Raw genomic sequence first — 12,395 nt, 5'->3', positions numbered from 1 at the left:
TACAAAAAATTCATAGAAATCATTTTTATTGGAAGTGGTATGAACTTTCATATTGTAAATAACTCATTTTTCGCTGAAACCAATATTTTTCGAGTTATTTAAGAAAAACCGAGGAAAGTTCGATTTGGGGGGGGGGGGGGGGTTGGAGGAGCGGGGGGTCGAACGTACAGAGGATTCTTGGGGACTTTTTGCTGAGAGACCCTGACATTCCAATGAACAACTTGGGCACATAAAACCTTATATTTTTTTTCTATTTTTTCTATGATGCCTGGACTTATTAGACCAAGTAAAAAGTCTGGCATTTTCGGGCGAAGCGAGAATTTTAACCATGGAGCGCAGCGCGAAGCCGCTTTGTTTGTGTCGAGCTCACCGAGGTATTGTTACCATTTTGTCCACACCGAGCCTTTACCTAGCGGCTGGACCCTTGTCATCAAGGATCTACTGGTAGAGGAAGAATTGCCAACCAAATTTTTTATCATATGTGAATTTTTCCCATATTTAGGCGGATTCGGATTCAGCTTGCAGTCCTGATGAAAAATATTTATAATTGTATGTAATGTTGCGTGCTAGGACTGTGCCAGTGTTACGTACCGGACTGCGCCAGTGTTGGTGCACCGTGGTGGTACCGAATATGGATATGACAAATGAACGAAAAACAACAGATATCGTGCGAACAAACAAATGTATATATGTCGATAAACGTACAGTGAGGTGACGCTAAATCTAACCGCTGTGTGAGGGCGTCGCGAACCCGGCTTTGTGGCCCGAGCGATGGCCGTAATCAGAGTGTCCTGGCTGCTCTGGCCGAGGGGATGATCGTCATGAACAGAAAGACGGCGAAGCTAAAGGTAGGGAAAGAATGCGAAGAAAAAGGTAGGGAACAATACGTGCCAGGCTAACTATAAGCGAGTTCGTAAGGTCGCGGAGTCGCGGACAAGGGTGCCGCCTGGCGCGGGGTTGAAAAGGTAGAAAGGTGCTAAAAGGATAAGGTGAGACAGTCGCTAGGCTAATGAATAGATAGACATGAAAAGGAAAAATGGCATGGCATCGTACTAAGGTATGGGTAGGAACACTATAGTAAGTATGATGGTAAGTTATTGTATCATAAAACGTGCTGAAGGTATTCGAGAGTTTTGTGATACAATAACCTACCATCATCTTCTAATAAATAAAATTATACGCGGTCCGCCGTGACCTTGAACTTCTCGGCCCCACCCCGCGGCCCCCCTGTGTCCCACACCCCTGAAGATCGATCGGAGGGACCCCTGCGGCCGGGGTGTTCTGGTCCGACCCTCCGGGGGGTTGCTGCAGCCACTAAGAGTTTTTTCGGGAAAACCGCCAGCGCTCGCGCCACGTTCGTTCTTCCGTCTCGGGATTCGGCAGGCGGTTGCACTCGGGTGGCCGGAGCTTAAGTCCAAAGAATCGCCGACCCCGGCCTCTCCGGAGGGGCACTGCGCTCTGACTTGCCGTTTTTTCCACCCCCGCGTGAAGTGCCCCACTTCGTACCTTCTCGTTCGTTCTCCGGGCTCCCGGTTCCGTCTGCGGGTCGGCCCCGGGTCGGCGGCATTCGATAAGGTCGGATTTCGCGATCCCTCCACCCGGGGGGCGCTGGTTCCCTAATACGTGAAACTGTAGACGGTCCGCCGTGACCTTGAGATTCTAGGCCCCGTCCTGCGCCCCCCCCCCCCCCCATGTCCCACGCCCCTGAGGATCCACCGGCGGGACCCTTGCGACCGGGTCTCCGGTCCCCCCGCCGGGTTTTCCGGCCCGACCCTCCGGGGGGTTGCTGCAGCCCCTAAGGGGTTTTTCGGAAAAACCGCCGCCGTTCCCGCCCGTTCGTCCTTTCGGCTCGGGATTCGGCACGCGGGTGCCCCCGGGCAGCCGGAGCTTAAGTTCCGAGAATTACCGACTCCGACCTCCCCGGTGGGGCGCTGCGCTCCGAAGGCCGTTTTTTACGACCCCCGCACGGAGTGCCCCGCTTTTTACCTTTCCGTTCGTCCCCCGGGCTCCCGGTTCCGTCTGCAGATCGGCTTCTAGTCGGCAACGTTCGGTCAGGTTGGATCTAGCGATACCTCCACCTGGGGCTGCGCTGGTGCCCTCCGACGGTTTTAGGAAAAATCGGCCTGGCTCCCTTCCTGCCGGGCCGATCGGAGCCGCGTTTGGACCGGAGGTTCTGCCCTTCGTCCCGCGTTGGGCGGTGCAAGCGCCCCCCAGAGGTCCGCAACGGGGGAGCCGCGGGAGCCCCCCGAGGGTACCGGTGCCGACCCAGTTTCTCAGTACGTCACGCGGATTTTGGAGACGGAAGGCCGGATCGCTGTTGCCATGGTTATGCTATACTCATATGACTGCGCACGGCTCGAGCGCGCGGTGTCGCAAGATCTCGCTCATCGGCGGGATTGTTTTGAGCTCATTGTCAGTCCGTCGGGAAACCTAAATTCGGCTGCCGCGCATCTTTTTCTTTTTTAACTTTTCATTTTTAAACTCTGGTGTGGAAAGCGTAGTGGCCGGGGATTTAAGGGTCGCTGGGACGGTTCAATAATTTCATTCACAAGAAGAGAAATAGAGGAAAATTTGAATTGCTCAATCGCGGAACACGGCCGATATTCTTAAATTTTAATTTTCTTCATCGTTTATACAGGGTGTTCGGAAAGTCCCCTCCCCCCCCTCTAAATTTTGACCTAATTGAGGTAGAGATTTGAAACTTGGAGGGTGTTCCTAGATCAAAGGGAGCTACTTTTTGACCCCCCCAAAATTTTTGGGGGGGGTTACGGACCCTAACTTTTAATTTTCAAATGGGAAGACCCCCTTTGTGATACCTCGTTCGAAAGAGCATAAAAAAAGAAAATTTTTCGCGCAAACCGGAAGTCATTATCTCAAACCGTTTCAAAATGGCGGCCGGTCAAAGTTCCAAATGGCCGAAAATTGGCACCTCTGCTTTTTGCGCATGGATTTGCTTGAAACTCGGTATCTGGGGGTATTTTGGCACGAGAAAAACGAATTTACGTTAAATTTTCAAAAAACCCTAATTTTTCAAAATGGCGACCGGTTTAGGCTCAAAAAGGCCGAAAATTTGACAAACTCGATTTTTTTGCCAATGGATTCACCTGAAATTCGGTACATGGGGGTATTTTGACCCGAGAATAACGAATTCAACGTTAGATTTTTAAAAAAAACCCTAATTTTTCAAAATGGCCGCCGATTAAAGTTCAAAATGGTCAACAATTGGCAACCTCGACTTTTTGCCGATAGATTCGTCCAAACTCGGTGTTTGAGGGTATCTGGGTGGGAGGCAAACGAATTCGACGTTATTTCACAGAGTTTCAGGCGAATCTATTGGCAAAAAGTCGAGGTTGCCAATTGTTGACCATTTTGAACTTTAATCGGCGGCCATTTTGAAAAATTAGGGTTTTTTTTAAAAATCTAACGTTGAATTCGTTATTCTCGGGTCAAAATACCCCCATGTACCGAATTTCAGGTGAATCCATTGGCAAAAAAATCGAGTTTGTCAAATTTTCGGCCTTTTTGAGCCTAAACCGGTCGCCATTTTGAGAAATTAGGTTTTTTTTGAAATTCTAACGTTAAATTCGTTTTTCTTGTGCCAAAATACCCCCAGATACCGAGTTTCAAGCAAATCCATGCGCAAAAAGCAGAGGTGCCAATTTTCGGCCATTTGGAACTTTGACCGGCCGCCATTTTGAAACGGTTTGAGATAATGACTTCCGGTTTGCGCGAAAAATTTTCTTTTTTTATGCCCTTTCGAACGAGGTATCACAAAGGGGGTCTTCCCATTTGAAAATTAAAAGTTAGGGTCCGTAACCCCCCCCCCCCAAAATGGGGCCCTCCAAAAATTTTGGGGGGGTCAAAAAGTAGCTCCCTTTGATCTAGGAACACCCTCCAAGTTTCAAATCTCTACTTCAATTAGGTCAAAAGTTAGAGGGGGGGGGGAGGGGACTTTTCGAACACCCTGTATGTTCTAGCGTCGCATTGCCAAGAAAAATTGATATTAAACGCTGAGTCCTGCAATCTCCAGTCTCAGCAGTCGCTATTACACTGTGCGATTGCAATTACTCCCCAAAATAAATTAAAATGTTTCCAGCTACGTACACTAAAATTGACCGCGATTGCAATAATATTCATCAAAAGTATGCATGCTCATAGTATTTCTTAAAAACTATTTATTTTCCATGTTTCTATTCCGGGCCATTTAAAAGACGTTAAGAGAGAAAAATAATTTGATTTTCATGTTTTTTTTTTATTATTATTTTTTATATTGAAGAAAAATTATTTGTACGGAGCCGAGTGTACAAGAACCTCAAAATTATAAAAAAAAAATCAAATCATGAGTTGAAAAACGCTAATTCCGCGTGTTTAAATAATCGCGTCAAACACAGTTCAGATATGTACCGTAAAACGCATGTTAGCGCCCACATTACAGGAGGAATATTTCACGCATTCCGCGTTCACCAAGGGTGCGTGCTGGGGTTGAGAATTTGTAATTTGTCGTTGTAGGAATGTAGGGCCTACCGCGAGGCACACCGTGTCCTAGGATTTTGCACTCTTGGACTCAACAACACATTTTTTGTTTCAAGCCTCCATCTGACGGTCCATCGCAAATATTTCACTATCCTATTCCACTCCTCGATCCGAGAAATCTTTGTTTTGCAATGTTGTCTTTTCAGTTTGCTGATCAAAAGCATCAAGCATCGATGAAATGGGAAGCATACAAAAAAATATTGCGAACGACAATTTATCCATTCCAAATATTCTTCAATGTAGCACAAAAATAGCGCAGGAGATCGAGTTGTTAACGAGATACATACGTACCTACTGGGAACAATGGTCGACTTATAATTTTCTTAGATTTGCCTGAAATTGTTCAACCCACCACGGATAGATTTATGAACGCTGATATCGAACATTACGTCGGTTTTTTTTGGGTTAGTTGTTAAGTCAATGTTCCCCGCAAAAATAGGAATTTTTCCTACAAATCTAGCTTTTCCAGAGAAGTATCAGTGTTCCGGAAAATCTGTTCATGATGGGAAAAAGCAAAATCCGTGTTCGGATTCAGCAGCCAAAATCTCATAGGGAATTTAGTATTGCATGCCTATCAAAGTTTCTTTTCTAATCGCCTACTATCGAGGTTTTTCCAGATCAGTGCTCCTGTTCGCCCATATAACACCATTTATAACTCATCCGATTGTTTTGCGCCGGAAAGGAAATAAGGAAACCATTTCTCCCAGGTAACTAGTGGCTGTTTCTCATTCAATTTTTGACTCTGAATCAGAAAATGATCTTATTTTTCATCTAAAATCTACCAAATTTTTGAAAAATAGATTTTTTAGCTAAAAAAATCCCCTCTTCTGGGGATATTGATTGTTCCGAAGGTTTTGGAAGAGAACGAGGATCATTTCCGGCTGCAGCGCCAAGAATTGAGTGGGAACAACTCCACTTATTGTGTTAGAAATAAAAGAGGGTTATACAAAATCGGCGATGTTGCCCCCCTCTTGGAATTTGCCAGGAGTTGGATATGTTGTTCCCTATCACAAGACACGCCTTTTTCCGGCGTTTGCAAGTTCACCCGAAATTTTTTCCGCGCCGACCCTTATCATCGTGGTCTACTAGTAGACGAAAAATTGCCAACCTTTTTTATCATTTGTGAGTTTTTCCTTTATTTTGACGAATTCGGATTCAGCTTGCAGTCCTGATGAATAATACTTACAATTATACAGGGTGTACCAAAAGTCCGTCCCACACTCCCACCCCTGCTAACTTTTGAACGAATTGGGCTAGGGTAATGAAACTTTGGGAATGTTCCTATCTCAAAGGGGACCACCTTTTGGGGGAGTCAAAATTTTGGTCCCCCCTCAGGGGGGGGGCCGGGGGGCCCCCAACTTTTTTTTTTCAAATGGCAACCCCTATCTTGTGATACCTCATTCGAAAGAGCATAGAAAACTAAGAATTTTGGCGCAAATCGCAGATCAATATCTTAATTTTTGACCGAGTTATGATAGGTCAAAGGTCAAATTTGACCTATTTTCAAAAAATCACAACTCCGGTTCAAATTATCGTAAAGAAAAAAATAAAACGGGAAAATTTACCAAATTGTGTCCGCTTTTAAGTAAAAATTGCAGAAATCACTTCGTTTTAATTTTAAGGGGGGGCTCGGACCCCCAAATACGTCAATTCAAAGGGCATTCAATTTTCCCGCGAAATAAGCCAATTTCCCCTAGATTTGCCTCCGCGTCATCTCAGGAAGGTCAAAATCAGTTCAACATTACGTTGGCAAGTCCCCAAATTTCGGTAAAAGTTAAAAAAAAACGAAATTTAAACGGTCAAATTTAATCACCTTAAATTTCGTTTTTTTTTTTTTTTAACATTTCCCGAACTTTGGGGACTTGCCAACGTAATGTTGAACTGATTTTGACCTTCCTGAGATGACGCGGAGGCAAATCTAGGGGAAATTGGCTTATTTCGCGGGAAAATTGAATGCCCTTTGAATTGACGTATTTGGGGGTCCGAGCCCCCCCTTAAAATTAAAACGAAGTGATTTCTGCAATTTTTACTTAAAAGCGGACACAATTTGGTAAATTTTCCCGTTTTATTTTTTCTTTACGATAATTTGAACCGGAGTTATGATTTTTTGAAAATAGGTCAAATTTGACCTTTGACCTATCATAACTCGGTCAAAAATTAAGATATTGATCTGCGATTTGCGCCAAAATTCTTAGTTTTCTATGCTCTTTCGAATGAGGTATCACAAGATAGGGGTTGCCATTTGAAAAAAAAAAGTTGGGGGCCCCCCGCGCCCCCCCCCCTGAGGGGGACCAAAATTTTGACTCCCCCAAAAGATGGTCCCCTTTGAGATAGGAACATTCCCAAAGTTTCATTACCCTAGCCCAATTCGTTCAAAAGTTAGCAGGGGTGGGAGTGTGGGACGGACTTTTGGTACACCCTGTATGTAAGTACTAGCGACCCATACGTGCTTCGCACGTAGCAGTTTATGCAGACTGAATGAAAGGAGAAAAAATACGGTGATTTTCGGATTCAGTTGCCAAAATTACACAAGAGCCATTAATCGCATGCTTATTCAAGTTTCCTCTCTGTTCCTAATATTAATATTTTTTCGGACAAGTGCTCCTTTCCGCCTTTATAACGTCATGTAAAACTCATCCGATTGTTATGCGTCGGAGAAGAGAGGAAAAGAGGGTTATACAAAATCGGCGATTTTGCCCCCCTCTTGGATTATGCCCGGAGTTGGATATGGTGTTCCCTATCACAAGACACGCCTTTTTCCGGCGTTGGCAAATTCACCCGAAATTTTTCCCGCGCGCTACAGCGTTGCCAAGTTTAAAACAGGTAAATTCCGTAAGTGGCATTGAAATTGAGCCATGAAGTTGCGGTTTTAACGAAAATTCTCTACAAATCGCGCACTTTTAGGAAATGACCATGTTTTTAACGTCGCATTAATTTTAACATGCATTGTTGCCAATTTTTCGATTTTTAAATTCGACAAATTTTACAAATCCGCAAATACCCAACAAAGCTATCTTCAAATTTGAATGAAAAGTTGTCTAATCGATAGTTCGTTTGATTCCGCATCCATCGATATATTATTGCGTGCAGGGAAACTTTGGGTTCGCGAGATATCATTATTTTTGTAAAACAGCTTTATGGAGCGACGACGCTTCTTCAGTCCGGGCAGATAGAAATTTTAGCCTCCAAAAACACCGGGTAGCATTAATTCCATGGTTTCCTATGTAATTTTTGGCGCTGAATCCGAATTTGACCATTTCTTTAAAAAATTGTCACCGAGATGTTGCCAAATTTGGCAAAAATGGCTTAAAATCGGCCTTTTTGGCGGATTATGGCCGGTGACTTGCCAGGAGTTGATCAGACGACAAAATTGGTTATTTCCACAGTTAAAACTCGTTAAACTCTATACAAGCTGAGTCAAATTCTTTCTGCTCACGGCAAAATTAAACGCGCGACAAGCAGCAAACTGAAAAAAAAACACCAAAGTTGGCGCTTTTTGCGGTTTTTGTTTGAAATTAGAATTTTAGGTCCGATTTTCAAAATTCAAAAATTAAAAATGGCGAACGTGGTCTAAATTGTTATCTCGGCTTCCGATCCATCGATTTTTGTGAAATTCGGTATTAGGAGGTGTATTCCGACAGAAACTCGCATTTTTGGTCAGATTTTCAACATTTCCAAATCCAAGATGGCGGCCCCGCACGAAAACGCGGTCCGGACTCCTAGAACACCAATTTCTGTAAAACTTGGTGAAAAAGAAGATTAAGACATAGATGTTGTCTCTTCATCAATGTTAAAAACTGTGCGGGGCGGTGGCGGCTCGCGGAGCGAGTCGCAAGTTCGTCGCGAAGCGCAGAACTGGGGTCCAGGGGCACTCCCTGACTAGACGTGTCAGCTCGCAAAGCGAGCTAATCACGACTAGTTACTCTATATAAAGCTGCTGTTACCACTCACTCTGCCGCCCCCCCCCCCCCCCAGAGAATAATTGGTCGAAGCGATTTCCTTTAAACTTGGTACACGCTTAGCTATTGTCGTGAGGAGTTTATCAAAATTATTACGATTCCAAACCGCTGCCTGGGACGCCCGCAACAGCGAAAAGTTGTTTCTCCCTATAGTAAAGCATTGGAGATACGCGGTTGTTTACGCGCGACTCGCCGAACAGGTTCAATCCCGTCGCGTGACGACACAGCCTTATAGACGATTTGAGGTTTCAGGAGTTATTTTTCGACGAATTTTTCTGGAAGTAGGTGTCTGTGGGTATTTTTTAACGGGGAACTCAAATTTTTGGTCGGATTTTCAAAATGTCAAAATCCAAGATGGCGGCCGTGGCCTAAAACGCTAAGTCGGCTCCTATTCGATCGATTTTCGTGAAACTCTGTATTTGTGGGTACTCTTCGACGGGAAATTAGAATTTTAGGTCCGATTTTCAAAATTTCAAAATCCAAGATGGCGACCGTGGCCTAAAAAGCTATCTCGGTTCCTGATATCCATCGATTTTTGTGAAATTTGGTATCAGGGGGTATATTTTGACGGGAAATTAGAATTTTTGGTTAGATTTTCAAAATCCAAGATGGCGACCGTGGCCTTAATCTGACCTCTCTAAATCCAAATGAAGTTCTTACTGCTTTATTTGTAATCACGTTTAGCACTTTTTCCGTTCTTTTGTTGAACCAAAATTGGACTCTGAAATGAAAGAGTGGTTGGATTAGTGATTTAAACCGGTTTTTAGTGGAGCTTCTCCTGAATTGTGTTGGGCCTCTATGAGGAACATATTTTCCCAAATTAAAATTTATTTAAGGGAGAAGTTTAATTAAAATTTCCATTTTTCAATCGCCGTTAATAATATTGGATAAATATTGCTGTGTTTACTAGGTACTCTTTATTGGAGCTGATCATCATTTTCTTGTCATTGAAATTTATAAAGATTGTGTTACAGAAGGTAAAAATTCTCACATATCTGGTCAATTCCGAGGCTTTTTCACTGATTTTCAGCAGCCCCCAAACCCCTCTCGGCAAACACAAGACCTCTCCTGTCAGATTCCCTGGGTCCAGCTGACATAGCACAGCTACATTTAATTATTCAATATAATTTTTTAAATATACGTATAGTTCTATACGTATCGAAGACTTTAGACTTCAATACTTGTCTGTTACGCATTTGCGAACATTTTTTTTTCCTTTTTTTTCTTTTTTTTGTAACTTTCATCTAAACTGTTGCATCATTGTACGATAGATTTTCCATCAGTCTAGATACTCAGACTCATCATTGATCAATTTCTCTGGAATATCTAGCATAAATGATTCTAATATAGGTAACACTTTGTAGGTCTTCGAGATAGAGTAGCTGGTAGGTAGAGAAATAATTCCCACTAATATTAACCTCTGTTAGGAGTCAGTTTCCTGCATAGACTGGAGGTCTAAGATCTTAACAAATCGAATATTAGTGTTAGATTTCGAAAGAAAATGCTTTCTATGTTGAGCCTAATTTGCTGCTGGCATGAAAAGAAGCATGTGGACTTTAGGTCCTGGCTGTGGTATGAGAGGCTGCGCAATAGAATCAAATGATTCTTTGAGATAAATTCCTTACCTCCGAACTAGGAAAGCCATTGATTTAGCTTTTTTCTGACACCAACACGAATGAAAGAATCAGCCCAACACGCAGCGTGTATCAGAGGAATTCATGCATTAATCATCTCTCTATTTTTTGCACTGGGTCTGGAAAATACTGAAATAATGGTTTATTTTGCTGAGAGAAAAGGAATTTGTTTGATGTTCAATGCCTTACACAACTACTTTCACACAACGGCAAGAGGCTGCTGTTACCTTTGACGCATCAACGAAGAGGTATCACAAGCAATATTGAAGTGAAAAGTTACAAAATCAAGCAGCGCTACTACATTTAAACTTGAGAGTACTAGATATTTATAAGAATTAATCAGAAGTGTTCGGAGGCTTTTAAGTAATTTCCGGTGGAAAACCCACTCCTTGAAGACATTGGTACAATGAACAAGTGGAGTGAAACAGTTGCAAAAAGCACACGAATATTTACTTACGTTGGCGTAACGGTGAGCTTGTTGAGGCTGACACGGAACAACTGTAACGATTTAAATTGAATGAATTTGGATTTAATATGATATAATCGATCAGCACTGGACTCTTGGGCCTACGGGGTGATGATAATTTCGTAAACTAATATGGCGGCGCGCGGCGGTCCGTCACAACGTTAAAGATGAGTTGTTTAAGTCAGAAATGCAACCGCTGAGTTATCCGCTGAGTGGCTGAGCTCAGTCGAAGTGTTGTTAAACGTTTTCTGAGTTATCCGCTGAGGTAAGCAAAGGCCGCCATCTTCTCAGCAAAATCGCTCAGCGCTCAGCCTGCTTCCCAGGTCGCCTACCAGTTTTGCTGAGAAAATGGCGGCCTTCGTTTACTAACAAGAGTGCATCTTCGCTTAGCGGGTAACTAAAAATGGCGGACTGACGTCATTTCGCTGACTTCAATTTCTAACTTTAACAACGCGTCTTAAGAGTGCCGAACCGCCGAAGACGCACCGCCTCGGTGGAGATTCGGGTTTAACCGCCGAATTCCAACGGTTGACCGTCTTAGTCGCCAGTCGGCAAAACATGGGCAAAACCCACCACGTGATCTGATCAAACCTAACCTCCAAATTTTCGAGTTGTCCATACTCTCCCTACAAAGGTACTCTGTTAGCCTCATCCTACTGTAAAAACAGTGACAATTTGGCAGCACTGTTTTCTGATGTTACCACAGAAACCAAGTTGAGTTAATGTTTACATTTGTCAAGAAGTAAATAACATGTGATCCTGCAAAGTTTCAACTTTTTAAAGTAATTACTGCTTGTTATAGGTAACTTTTAAAACTTCGTGTACTCACGATCACACTTGTAACACAAAACAAGGGGTTTCCAATGTAACTATTTTACATTTTGAGATGACAATTTTTTCTCATCATCCTCAAGTCAAGTACAACCTCAGAGTATTTTTTGACTCTAGGTCAATAGGTCCCGGGTTCGAATCCCGGTGGTGGCGACAAATTTTCATGGAACTGACGAGTGGATCTGTAAGCAGAATTCGCTCGGCCTTAATCCGTGAAAATTTGTAAGCCCGAGCATGGATGTCTACCAAACTCCCTGATGTCTTCGGACAATAAATAGTGCCTATAGATGGCTGTAGATTCCTAAAGGAATAGAAGCCACTAAACTCTCAATAAAAAAAAAAAAAAAAAAAAAAAAAAAAAAAAAAAAAAAAATAAATAGTTAGAGGTTGTGTTCACATCTAATGAGAAAGAGATAGCCAACATTTCTGCCATCTCTTAATATTTTAAAGTGAATATACCTAATCTCAATTGATTTTTTTTCAATTAGAACTCGTTAAACTTTCTCAAATTTGATTGAAATATTTTCACTTTATTGTAGATTTGATCTCGAGCTAAATCCCCTTTCAAGAAATGTAGTTTTTTTTTATATAAAAAGACTCAAAATCATCTAGAAGTCATACAGACACCCAATGTGACTTGTGCCTTGTCTGTAATGAAACATAAGTGGTGTACTGAAAGAAAAGAGCATTAAATGGAAACATATTGTAAGGAGTTGAGGCACATATTCTTTAGTTAGGCATAGGTATCACCTACCACCCCTCCCCCCCAATTATCTACCCAAGACACTGACACCAAGGGACTGTCCTTGAATGTATTTTGACTGAAATTAAGACGGAACTAATGAAAGAAGGCCCCAAAACTTCCCTCTTACAGCTTCTGATATAAATATGTTGGTACCACCAAGGTTTCGTTTTCTGTAAGAATACTTACATCGCGTTGATTTCTCACCAAGTATTTGGTGAAACCAGTAG

At 42.8% G+C, this 12,395-nt stretch overlaps 1 protein-coding gene across 1 annotated transcript in view; it reads left to right on the top strand.

Annotated features, from left to right (window-relative positions):
• LOC109040402 (uncharacterized) overlaps positions 1-12,395 on the top strand; it is a 223,081-nt gene that overhangs the window by 22,204 nt on the left and 188,482 nt on the right. The window lies entirely within an intron of this gene.

The sequence above is a fragment of the Bemisia tabaci genome, chromosome 1 (genome assembly GCF_918797505.1).
Source record: "Bemisia tabaci chromosome 1, PGI_BMITA_v3".
Lineage (NCBI taxonomy): Eukaryota > Metazoa > Arthropoda > Insecta > Hemiptera > Aleyrodidae > Bemisia > Bemisia tabaci.
Note: the sequence above shows the minus strand (reverse complement) of the source record. Positions and strands in the feature narration are given on the sequence as shown.